At 52.9% G+C, this 12,820-nt stretch overlaps 2 long non-coding RNA genes across 4 annotated transcripts in view; both read left to right on the top strand.

The window, feature by feature from the left end:
• Nucleotides 1-12,820, top strand: part of LOC308631691 — a 38,860-nt gene that overhangs the window by 7,529 nt on the left and 18,511 nt on the right. The window lies entirely within an intron of this gene.
• On the top strand, nucleotides 5,085-8,187 carry LOC308631692. The gene is made up of 3 exons (XR_014018305.1): nucleotides 5,085-5,873; nucleotides 6,876-6,971; nucleotides 7,127-8,187. It is a non-coding gene; the product is annotated as an uncharacterized lncRNA (long non-coding RNA).

The following is a 12,820-nucleotide window of genomic DNA, read 5'->3' as shown; positions in this document are numbered from 1 at the left end:
CTCTTCCAGACCTTCCAGGTGTGCACCGCTCCATAGAAGTGGTAGAATCATCTTTGTATATTTGCAGGAGTTTTGCTGGGATCCTGATAGTGGGTTAGCTGTGTGGATCAGTCTGGAGGCGTGGGCCCCTTGGGTCCAGTCCTGGTTCCACGAGCACCATGTCTCCCCCTTGCTGAGAAGCCCATCAGATTCCCACGGCCTTCTTAGTGCTCAGTGTACAAGTTCTCGTCTTTTGTTCTATTTACCCTCAAGTATTTCATCTTGAAATGAACTCCTGGGCTTCATTCTGAACCCTTATCGGTGCATTGTGTCCTTGTTTCCACATGTTCTTCGCTCCCACCCAGGACAGCAGCTCATTCCTGGTCGCTGCTTGTCGCGACCCCCTTGCCCGCAAGGAAGACGCAACAACAGGAATCTTCTTTCAGCCGTTTATTCAGGTCCTTGATATTTCTTCTTCTTCTTTCGGATGCCTCTCCCAGCCTTAATAAAGCATCTCAAGCCCCAATGCGAAGCTGCCACGTGGAGCTTTCTCATAGGGTGTTAAAAAACCATGCGCCAACTCTCCCAAATAAGGAGTTGTTTGTTACAGACCACAGCGGAGCCAGCGCCATCTTGTAATGGCGACCACAGTCCGCAGAAACGGCTCACCACAGCTGCTCATCTCCCGTGGACCTTCCTGAGCGCCTCAATTTTTGTTCTTTTCTGTTGACATCAGGGATTCCTAGGAGAATCTGCAAGTCAGGGTGGTTTTATTTTTCCTTTTCTGATCTGCCTGCACTTGGTTTTCTTGTCTGCTGTGCTGCTCTAGCTTTGGGCACCAGGAGGAAGAAAGCAGGGGTGAGACCCAGCATCGTCCCTCTGTCCCTAGTCTAAAGCACCTGGGATTCTGACATGAGGTATGATGGCTTGTGGGGTTTGTAAGTGTTCTTTATCATGTTGAGAAAATCCCTTCCCACATTTCTAGTTTTCTGTGAGTTTTGATCACAAGTGTGTTTGTTGAAATTTGTGAAATGTCTTTCTGTATCAATTGATAAACTCACAGAATCTCTGCTCACTAGCCTGCTAATAGGTGGGTCATCATCTGCATGCTTCTGTAACAAATAGCACCAACTGGGTAACCAGAGAAATCTGTGACAGTTCTGACGGGGAAGTCCAAGATCAGGTGCCAGCAGATGGCATCTGGTGGGGGCCATAATTGCTCTGCTGTGCACCTGACGTTAGTGTTGTACGATGAACGATTCCTCTTTTTTATTTCAATTGTGCTAGAAGTTTGTCATTTTCCTTGATCTTTTCAAGGAGCTGCTTCATTGTTCCGTTGACTCTGTCCATTGCTCTCTGTACTAGAGCTCATCACTCTCTGCTCCTCTTTGTTTTCTATCCTCTGCTTGATGCCGGTTCCCTTGCTGTCGGGGTTTAGCTTCTTGACACGGCCCGGAGATGGATTTGAGAATTCCCTGTTTCTTAAATGAGCATCTGGTGTTAGACATTTTTTCTCTTCTCACTGCTTTAGCTGCAACATACCTGTTTTGATGTGTTGTATTTTCATTTTCATTTGGTTTAGTGTATTTTTAAAGTTCTTTTGAAAGGTCTCTTTGACCCATGGATCATTCAGAATTATTTTTCATTTGTTTCTAAGTGTTTGGAGACTCTGTTGTTACTTTTGTGCTGACTGATTTCCAATCTGACGTTACCTTCTGGTGGTCTGAGTGTGTCAGAGCTCACACGGGGGGATGGGATTCTCCGGGAATGGCGGGTTTATTTTGTGGTGCAGCATGTGGTCCCCCTGGCAGGTGCCCCTGGAGAGGACGTTTGTTCTGTGGTTGGTGGGCGGGTGCTCCTGAGTGCTGTGGCTTTGCGGCCCTCTGAGTGGGCACTGACTTTCTGCCGCTCTCTGTGTCCGTTCTGAGGGGAGTGAGGGGTCTCGGCTGTGCTTTGGGTCTGTGTCTCTGCCTGGGCCCTGCAGTCCTGCTTCCTGACCTGCACTCTGGGCTTGGTGCGCCCAGCTCGGGGCTTGTGCCGCTCTCTTGCGTGTCTGCTCCTCACCACATACGCACACCTGCTGGCCCTGCCCCCGTCCTCACCCTGAGGTCCACCCGGTGTGACCCTGAGGCAGCCTTGCCTGTGTCCTTGCTGTGTTTGAGAGGCGAGTCTTCCCCTCCCTCCACCTCAGCCAGCCCTGTTGATTCCTGGGGTCTGAGCTTGTTGTTGACAGGGTGTCCTTGGGCACACAGTCTGTCCACTCTGGAAGTGTGTCTGTGTCTTACACAACTGTACGGGGATGGCTGAGATATAAAAAGCCATGTCACATGTGACCTGGAGGTAAGTACCTGCAAAACCAGCACCACCCGAGGCCATCGCCCACCCTCCACCTCCTGAACTCCCTGCACCACTCGGTAGCAGCACCATTTTTAGGGTAGGGTCCCTCTAGGACCGAGGCTGTCTGTGAAGTCCAAGTGCAGGACGCAGCACCAGTGGCCACAGGCTCTGCGCTGCACGTGGGGCCCCTGCTCCTGCTTAGTGGACCCGTTGCCTTTGACCATCACCCTGTGTCCCCTCCCAGCAGTGGGAACGGGTCCTACTCCCTCCCCCTGTGAGTTAGACTGTCTGAGGGCCCACGGGTAAGTGCAGTCACAGGATTGCCTTTAGACGTCTGGCTTCTGTCACTCTGTGGAAGGTGCTCTGTGCTGTCACAGGAGGCCGAAGTCTCCGTGGTGACTGGGGAATGTGATTGTCATGGCGTCCGGGCAGTCAGTCCTTCACCTGTGTGTGGTCTCTCTCCTCCTTCTCCACGGGCAACTCCGGCAGTTCTCAGAACTCAGTTTCGCTGTGTCGGTGGCAGTTTTGAGCCCATCTCTGTCCAGCTCTCTTAGGGGTTGGCCTAGGAATCACAGGACACTCCGTTCAGAGCCCACTGGTGTCCTCCCACTGGTCTGAGTGAAGTGGAAGCACTGTGTACCTTCTGTCAGCCCCTCCGTCCTCTCCTGTTTATAGCAGAGTCACCGAGCACGCCCTCTTGGTGCTGGACAACACACCAGGCAGTGCTTTACCTCAACAGTGAACCGCGACTCGGACCTCAGGAGGGGGGCGTTGAGTCCTGCTGTGCCTGGTGTGCTCTTCCAACGCTCTTCTTGCTTCCTGAGTTCCGGGACCATGCATTCAGGGTCTCTGTTTCGAGCACTGCCTCTGGCCATGTGTTTTGGGGGGGTCTGCTGGCCACAGTGTCTTCTTGCTGGCCACAATGTCTTCTTGCACTGCTTCACGTGGAGGTCTTTGGTTTCTCCTGTGTGGTTGGGAGGGGATTCGCAGGTTGGGTTCTGCTCTTTCAGAACGTGACAAAGGTGGCCGCTCCTTCTGGATTTTGCCATCCCTCTCGTTGCTTTCCTCTTCAGGTAACTGCCTCTCACTCTCGCTTCTTCAAGATTTTCACTTTAGTTTTCAGAGCTTGACTGTGGCCTGGCTCGTCCTGCATCTGGAGGTCTGTGCCTCTCCCAGGACGGGGTGTTCTCTTGTGTGTTTGACCACTCCTGTGCTCAGCCCTCAGTGCTCCCTCCCAGGCCCTCGGGTCAGCAGTGCTGTGCGCAGTCCCCGGCAGGCCGTTTGCCGTTCCAGGCAGCCTGCGCTGTTCTCGGGACAGTCTTCTTGTTCGTCCTATAGTTCACGGATTCCCCTCTCGTTCCCCGTCTGCAATAAAGCCCAGGTTATTCTCTTCGGTTCTAGCATTTCCATTCAGTCTCTTAGCAGCTTCTACTGTTTTGCTGAGACGCTCTTTGTTTCTCCAGGGTGATCGTCACTGCTGATATTTTCATGGCACCTCCATCATCTCCGTGTTGGTGTCTCTCCACGGTGTTTTCTTACTGAAACTGAGGTTTTCCGGGTTGCTATGAGGAGGGACTACTGACTGAAACCTGGGCACCTTGTGGACTGTGCTGGAGGCTCAGGACTGACTCCTCGTCTGTGTCCGCAGCCCCCTCTGTCACCACGTTGGCGGAGAAGGCAGATGGGGATGCCTGCATCTGGGTGGGCGGAGCCTGCGTTCCCCACTTGAACCCCGAGAGGAGGAGGAGGAGGCCTCTGTGGTGCTGCTGAGGGAGTGGGAGCAGGGCCCTGGCCTCTGCTGAGTCCTCCCGGCCTGGCCAGTGGCCTGGGCACTCCCCCATGTGGTCCTCCCTGGCCTCACAGTGGGGACTTTGTTCTAATTTTGACACTGGAAGCCTGCACTGGGCCAGCCTCCTGACGGGAGGGAGTGTGTGCTCTTGTCCACGGTGGGGCATCCAGGACCACCTGCACTCTGTGGGGCCTGGACCCATCCTTGGCCGCGGGCAGTTGGTCTGCAGGCTTCGGCAGGCCGGCGCAAACCTCCTGGTTTCTGGATTCTCCTGGGAGCTGCGAGACACTTTCAGACCTGGGATGAGTCCTCGAATCCTTGAGAAAACAGCAGCCGGGTGGACCAGAGGGTCCCTAGCACTGACGGCGTCTCGGGTGGGCTTTCTGTGGTCCCCCAGCCCCAGCTCTGTGTCACATCTTGGTTCAGACGCCTCCTGACCACCTAACTGCTCTCTTGCACTTTAATTCAGGCTGGTCTCGTATTCTCTCCACCTAAGGTGTGCACACTGGTGAAGGTACGTGAGCAGTGGGCGAGGAACTCCCCGTGTGCTCTGCAGACAGAAGCCCCCTCCCGTGCTGACACCTGCCAGAGAGTCTCTTCCTCACCATCCTGAATGTGAGTTAAAGCCACACACACCGGGGCAAACTCACCTAGGAGCTACTGTCCTTCATGAGGCTAATGCAGACCAGGATGAGAGCTGTTATCATCCACATCCCAGTCTCAGAAGACAGACGCAGTGATGGAGCTACACAGCACCGTAACAGAGCAGAAAGAAGCTCACACAACCCTGGTCCTCAGGGAAGTTCTTCCCCAACGACACAAGACGCAGGCACGCGTGAGCGGTCAACCTGTGTACTAGAATCAGTGTCCTCTTCCAGAAGGCACTGCAAGCTCTTCACTGGTCTGTCTCGATCCAGCCCAAAGCACGAAGGAGCTCGGAAACGAGAGGACCTAGTGAGCTCCCCTTCAAATGAAGCCACTGGGGACGTCATAGACAGAAGGGGACTGAAGGTAGAGCTTGTCTGTCAGGAGAACGTGTGGCTGGGCTTCGGGAGCGAAGCTGGTGAGCCATCAGGGCATGGGACGATCCCCACACCATGGCCCACCTGTCTGTGAGGGAGCTGAATGGAGACCCAGAGGGGAGGGGGTCATTGGGAGACGGGAAGGAAATGACCACCTGCAGAAATGGGCTGCTCACACAAAGGCCAGCACAGCAGGATGGATCAGTGAAGAGCCAGTCAGCAAATGGGGAAAGAGCAACTCACAAAAGCTGCCTCTCTGCAGCAAGGCACAGGAAGAGCCGTCCAGGAGCCCTGTGCCTGCTCCTGGGCTTCGCTATGTGGACTGCTTGTGTGAAAGTGACCAGTGGTCACAGGGCACAGAGTGCGCGGGAAGCTGCCGGTTATGGGAGCCAGGGAGTCCAGGCAAGTCGTCGGGAGAAAGGGGCCTTTTCTTCTCCCTTCCTGCTCTTTTTTCTTTTTAAAACTCAAAAACATTTTATTCAAAATGAAATTCCCCATAAAGCTGTGCTTTGCCTTTATTTAAAGATGTGGCATCTCTGAGAATAAAGGAAGGAGGAGAGGAAATTAAAAAAGCGACAGCTTGGCTCTCACCAAGTGACCCCTTGATGGACCACATGGGACCCAGAACTCCAGGAGCCTGCGAGGAGGCCAGCGATTTATGGGCCCTTGTTTGGGCTTTTGATCAGCGTCTCCGTGAAGTGAGGCCAGGGGAAACCACCCCGCCCTGCGATGAGAGCAGGATTCCTGTAAGTTACTTTAGGAGGAGAGAGGCTACTGAGACCAGGAGAAGTAACCCAGCCTGGGGTAGTCATGTATATTTTATGTTAAAGATCAGGGCCACAACGTCCCATGATCATTAAGCAACCTATCTGCTGTCCTCCGAAAGCTGGAGGCTTTGCTCCCAAGGGGGATGAAACGGTTGTTCATAAGCAGGGTCTGAGCACGTGGGCCTTCCTGCCCAGGAAACCCGAGGAGCCTGGAACCAGGACACCTAGGTCCATTCCCAAGAGCTGCTGCTGGAGAGCCCATGAAGGCTTGCGATGGATGTCTTCCCCTCCCCTCTACCCGAGGCCGAAGGGCGGCAGAGCTCAGCCTCACTGGCTCATCTAGCAAAGCGACAGGCACTGGCTGGAGTCTGGGGTCAAAGCCAAGAGGGCTTCCTGGAACTGAGGCAGGCAGAGGTTCTCAGCAGGGCACGTGTTTGGGGATTTCCATAGACAGTTTGGGTTATCATGTAGGGGAGAGGGGATGCCAGTGACTTATATCTAAATGCCCACAATGCTCAGGGACAACCAGGAAGCGGCAGCTCCTGCGGACAGTGCTATGGCCCCGGAACCCTGATTTGCAAATCTTTGATCTTGTGGAGGGGACTTACTCTTCCAGGCCTGTTGAGAACGCTGTGTTTTCCAGATGACCTCTGCTGTACCTTTTGAGAGGTCCGGGCTAGCTGGGAGGCTGAGACGGCTCCCAGGAGTTGTTTAGCATCGACTTACTTCTTTGTGTCCCACAGCCAAAGTCTCTTCCCCGAGAAAGCTCCATCTCAGGGTGATCACATTTGCCCCGACGGGCTGGGGAACGTCTGTTGCCACGGAGAAAAGTAGAGCTGACTTTCTCTCCCAAGTTAAATGCATTCTTACCACAACTGACCACCTGTTGTGACAATGACACCATTGTCTGGGGCAAGAGAAGTTCCAGGAACTGCCGTCTCCCTAACACTCTGGCCTCCTCCCCCGCCTCTTATTTGTTAGGTGCATTCCATGTAGAGATGGGTTGTGATTTTCAAATGATAAGCATCTACTTGATCAGAGGAGAAAACCTCTGCTCATAGCATGAAGGATCTAAAGGTGACTCTCAAACATGAAGTTCTGCTAAATCTCTGGGCTTATTTGCCACTGTGGGTAGACTAAGAAGCCATGGGATTTCTCTAGTGCACTCACTTGCTGTGAGTGTTACCTTGTGTGTGTTTTTAAATTTATTTTACTTATTTATTCTTATGCAGTGCTAAGGATTGCCTCACACACGTTAGGCAAGCGCTCTGCCACTGAGCCCGGCCCCAGCATGACCTGTGTTTTTACTGAAGTGTTTGCTTTCTGGAATCCTGAGGCCTAGCTGTGTGTCTGTCGGACTCTGGGTCTGCCCTCATTGGCCCGTATTCCACGGAGGTATTCCTGCAGCTTGGGTCTGGAAGTAGTCAGCCTCCTACTTACACTCCGCATCAGACTTCTGGTACACGTGCTATGGGACATGGAACCCACGCGCTGTCTGCCTGCGACCTGGAGGAGGGGAAGGTGCAGTGACAACACTGGACGCCAGGTGCAGGAGGTCACTCTGGACGCTAAGACGTGGCCACCACCATGGGGAGAGAGGCTGAGAGCAAAGTTTTACAACCTCTTCTTAAGAAACTCCTCTTCACAGGAAGGAGAACAGATCCTACATTTGCATCACTTGAGTGACTCTAAAGGCACTCCAAGCTGTTTTTTAAAAAATATTATTAATGAACCAATAAAAACTGAGCCGGATCTGGCAACATCTTAATACAAATTTGCGTTCCTTTGCAGATTCTCTGTGAACTTTCTACAATTGCTGTTATCACTCAGGCTGTTTGTGTGTGTGTGTGTGTGTGGTAAAATACATACAACATGAAATGTTCATTTAGCCCCTTTAAAGCAGGCAGCTCAGTGGCAGCTCCTCGGTGGCTCTGGACACCTGTCACATGCTGGAGAGCTGTGTGTCCGTGGTGCCACATGGGCAGTGCACACAGGGAACCTCCCTGGGCAGTAAGGTCTGGGCTGTCTGGAAATGCCTCCCACCTGGGCCTCGCTGGAACCTGGGGTGGACGCTGCTGCAGAGGGAGGCTATGGCAGGGGTCAGGCCTCAATGAGTTTCTGAGCTCCTGTAGGAGCAAAGACTCCTTAAGAATATCTTCAATAAGCTTATACTTAGAATTTTGTAATAGAAAAGAAAATCACTACTTTTGTATGCATTTTTGCAGTGTAAGAATCTTTCAATATATGCCAATTTTGGGCTTTGTAAAACAAATAAAAGTGGTTTTACTTTGTCTTAAAGGATGTGGCCAAATAATCAGCATTTTTTTTATATTCTAAGAAAATGTTGTTTAGTGCTATTAATGATGTCTTTTGTATTACGTAGCTACCAGATAAGTCAAACATGGAACTTCACATTAATAAAAAGGGGTTTTCTTTCTTGAGAATTGTACTTTGGGAAGTAGCAGGGTTCTCTCTTCGGCTTGATTGCCTGGAAGCTCAGAGCCAAGTGTGAACATGATCGTGGATCATATCTCGTCCCAAACTGTTCACAGAATTATCAGCGCTAAGGATTGCCTCACACATGTTAGGCAAGCGCTGTGCCACTTTTGTAACCACTGTTTTCATAGATCTCCACGTGTTCGGACATTTTTCTTTTTTTTTCTTTTTCTTTTTTCTTTTTTTTTTTTAAAGAGAGAGTGAGAGAGGGGAGAGAGAGAGAGAGAGAGAGAGAGAATTTTTAATATTTTTTAGTTCTCGGCGGACACAACATCTTTGTTGGTATGTGGTGCTGAGGATCGAGCGCGCTACCACTTGAGCCACATCCCCAGCCCTCGGACATTTTTCAACAGAAGTTCCCTGGAGATGTTCTTGGAAGTGGCCCCATATGCGTGACGGTGACCCATTAGTAATGTTTCAGAGATCTTGTTGTATGCGCTCTTCCTGTGCTTTTTGTCACTCAGAAAACAAAATCGGCCCAGTTTGGTGTGAGTATCACTTGAAAGCTCAGAAGTTCCAGGCACTGAGCTGCGGGCTCCTCAGGCGGGACCAGGCCCAGTTCCGGGGCCCCTCTGCCTACCTTGCTGGAGGAGCCTGGGGCTCCCGAAGGCGCTTCCCGCCCTGCTGAAGGCTGCTGGCGTGTGCCGGTCTGAGGTCCAGCTCCTCACCGCCTCCTTGGGGGGCTCTGCCTTATGTGTTCCTGGTGTTTCTCTGTCTTGACCTCTCTCTTTTTCCTTGTCGTGTGAATAACCCATGGGTGGATGGACTGATGCCTGGACTAGACAGAGCAGGGTGTGGCGTCAACAGTGGCACAGGGTTCCACATGCAGCGGGGGCGTGAGCTACTTCAGTTTTAGTGTCAAAGAAATGAACACTTCCTGGGGAGTCCCTTATATGCCGAGAATTACAAGACAGAAATAGCCATCACTACAACTGTCCTGAAAACGGAGGAAACACATGTGTCCCTGGACAGTCCCTGGGCCAGGTGGTTTCACCTGTAGCCTGCCCAAGGTCATCACAGCTGACTCAGGCCTTTACCAGCTGCTGGTTCCCAGAGGCTCTTGGAAGAGTCACTGGAGCTCTGTGGCTTCAATTTTAGTATAAAGATGAGGGTGGCCTCATGAGTCAGGACTGCGGGGCAGCAGCACAGGGTCCACAGAGGTGAGGCCTCTGGGCGGGCAGGGACGCCCCTACACCGTGTGAGGGGCCCAGGACGTGCCTGTCTGCCCAGGGTTCAGAGCACCTGAGCTGGGCAGGTCCACACGCCCCAGCCTCCGAGTGGAGCAGGTGGAGGGAGGGAGGGGCCGGCCTGGTGCTGGCTCCGGAGCAGCAGGCCCAGCCGCTGTAAGGGCCCCAAGGGAGACGGGAAGCCCAGATGCTGTCTGTATGGGTTTCTGCTGTTGTTGTTTGTGTTTCAATAAATATTTTAATCATTTGATTTTTTTACACAGTGGATCCTGAGGCTTTTAAAATCATTTCACAAAGAAAGTGTGAGGCCCAGAATATGAAGCAGACACGGTAGGAAGTGCATCCGCCCCAGTGGGAAGCCATGGGCGCCACCGCTCGCCCCCTTCAGGCTGCTGCCCTGAGCGGCCTGCCGTGGCCTCTCCCTGGGGCCTCTCCCTGGGGCCTCTCCCAGGCTGGGGAAGGAGCACCCAAGGCATGGAAGGCCCGGGCTCCTGGCTGCGGCCTCTGCATCTCTCTGCTGGTTGGGAGACTCCTCCTTGCAGATGGAGAGGAGCAGAACAAAAGCTGTGGTGTTTCCTGCCCCACCTGGTCACTTCCTGCTGGAACTGCCGGCACAGACAGTCAGAACCAGTAGCCCCAGTGGCCACCTCGGGCCTGGCTAAGCAACTAGGTTGGAAACCTCTTGCTGTGATCCCTTCCCACACTGGCTGGTTCCTCCTCGTGAATCTGTCCCTCCCTGGAGGCCTGGCATCTGGCAAATGGCGGCTGGAGTTCTTGAGCGTTGCAGTGTGGAGCTCCCTGGTGGCTGGGTGCGCAGGGGACTCTGTGGGCCTCTCGCTCCTGACATTCCTCATCGGTGGCCTCCTAAGAGGCTGCTGTGAAGGGGCCAGGAGGCTCCTGCTGGCCTGTGCTGATGGGCACGTGTGAGCCATGGGCTGAAGGGCCGGCAGTCCTGCCCGGATGGATGCTCTGTGGTGTCTGAGGACTGGGGTCCTGCGTGCTGAATCCATGTGTTCCAGCACTCTGTGGTGGCCCAAATGTGACAGAGATCGTGCCGAATCACTCACCAGGCCCAATGGAGACCAGGTCACCACAGTGGCCTGCAGTCAGTTTTGCTGATTGTCTCTTGAACCCTCACTGACCGTACAGAGTCCTGTGCCCCACTCACTGAATCTCCAGGGCAGGTACCTCCAGGTCTGTGAGTTTCACAAACGCCCCGGAATCCTCATCGTCAGGAACCTGGGACAAGCTCCACAGACCTGCTTCCTCCATCTGTGGGCAGAGCAGAGGGAGCGTGGGGCACCAAAGACCTGCTGACTTGGGCAGGCACAGACGTGCTTGGCTTGCTTGCTAAGAGGAGTCGGGCAGCAGGAAGACCTCCTGACCTTTGGGGCGTGTTCTGAGACTCTGGGCCGATAGGCTCAGAGCAAGGCAAGGCTTCTGGAAGGAGGAGGGGGCACTGAGGTTGGAGTGTCCTCCTGCAGTGGTTCAGCATAGTGGAATCAGAGCTGGAGACAGGTACCTTCCTCTGTAGCTGTTCTTGTACTGAAGTTTCCGGCCTGTGTGGGGCTGTCGGGGGCTCTGTACACATGGAAGACTTTCTGGGAATTGCAAGAAGAGGTGAGGAACCTGCCCACTGGTGAAGTGACCACGTCCACCTGCGATCTGGCCAGCGCCTCCCTCCAGCTTGGCTACTCTATTTGTTAGATGTCCACCTCCCTCCCAGGAAAGTGAGGATCATTCAGAAGTGAACTCAAAGCACTTTCTAAGGCAGAGCTGCTGGAGCTGCCTGCAAGCCATGCGGGTCTTCACGTGAGTGGCACTGAAAGCATAGACGACTTCCCAGAAGAGCAAAGCTCTCTGATTTACTGCGAAGCGCACATGGTCAGTTTGTACTGCTCACTTGCATGGTCACTTGCCTGCTGCTGAGCCAAGATTGACATCATTAAATAGCCACGGCTCTGCTGACCGCTCAAATTAGACAAGTTGAGAAAATTCCCTCCAGATGCCTTGAGACCCTCACCCACGTCCTGACCAGAGGCATAATTTGGAGTGGGTGCAGCTGGGAGCATCTGAGACAGGAAGTGCTTTGGTCTGTGTGGTGGGTGAGTGGTCATCCCACCTCACTGGAAAGGTGAACTTCAATGCCACAGAAAGCCAGCATTCCTACTTTGGAAGTAGTTTGCTCGTGGGGCTTTGGACAGAAGGGAGGCCAGGCCTCCTTGGCCTGTGTGTGTGGCCTGGCAAGGCTCCGTCCATTGCCCAGGTGGGGCTGCCTAGGAACTGTGTAAACTGGGCAGGTATCAGCACCTACTCTACAGGTGATAAATGGAGGCCGGGCCCTCACGTACTAGACGGACCACACAGGACTGTCAACACGGGCGCCACGTTGAGGCAGAGCTCCCACCAGACACGCTGCCTTCAGGCCAGTTCTTCTAGTTATCTGGTCAGACACTTTTCTGGCCAACAAATTAAATTTAACTTTGTCCCCAAGAGGGACTGTGTGAGGAACAGTTCATGGTGGCCCAGCCAGGCTCCGTTGTTTTAAATCTCACATTGCTTCTTATGTGTTAGTGTCATAGGGATATGTGAAGACCTTTGGTGATGAGAATCAGTGAGTGACTAGCATTTACATCTTATAATTTTTAAAATTTTGAACACCCTAGGGGCTGGGGTTGTGGCTCAGCAGTAGAGTGCTCGCCTAGCATGTGTGAGGCCCTCGGTTCGATCCTGGCACCACATAAAAATAAATAAAAACTACAACTAAAAAATAAATATTTAAAACAATTTCTTTTGAACACCCTAGTGGCGACGATCACACTGATGTTGATGTGTCCTGGTCAAAGCCATGCATCCACAGTGCATGCAGAAATGTGTTGAGCAGGTGGCACCAGATGTAGGTATTGTTACATCTGATTCACATGACTGATCAGGAGGTGCTCGGCTAGACGGGATGAAGTTCTGGCCTAGCATCCTGGTGTAGCCATCCCGTCGGTCCTCACCTGCAGAGCTGCTGGGCCTCCAGAGTGAATCAATTCTTCATCTTTTTTCCTAGATACCTCTGCTTTTCATAAGAGGGCAGCTATGCCTCTTATATATTGCAAAGACAAAAGCCGCCCAAAGCCTGACATGTCTTCCAGGATATTTGCCAATGCGAGGTGCTGACTGTGCTTGCCATCCACTCATCGCCTCGAGGCTCTGGTCTGCTGTGGCTGAGTGTTTCTTGGTCCTTCATGTGACCCT

The sequence above is a fragment of the Spermophilus citellus genome, assembly GCF_964194105.1.
Source record: "Spermophilus citellus genome assembly, chromosome: 12".
Classification (NCBI taxonomy): Eukaryota; Metazoa; Chordata; class Mammalia; order Rodentia; family Sciuridae; genus Spermophilus; species Spermophilus citellus.
This window is presented reverse-complemented; position numbering and strand designations above follow the sequence as displayed.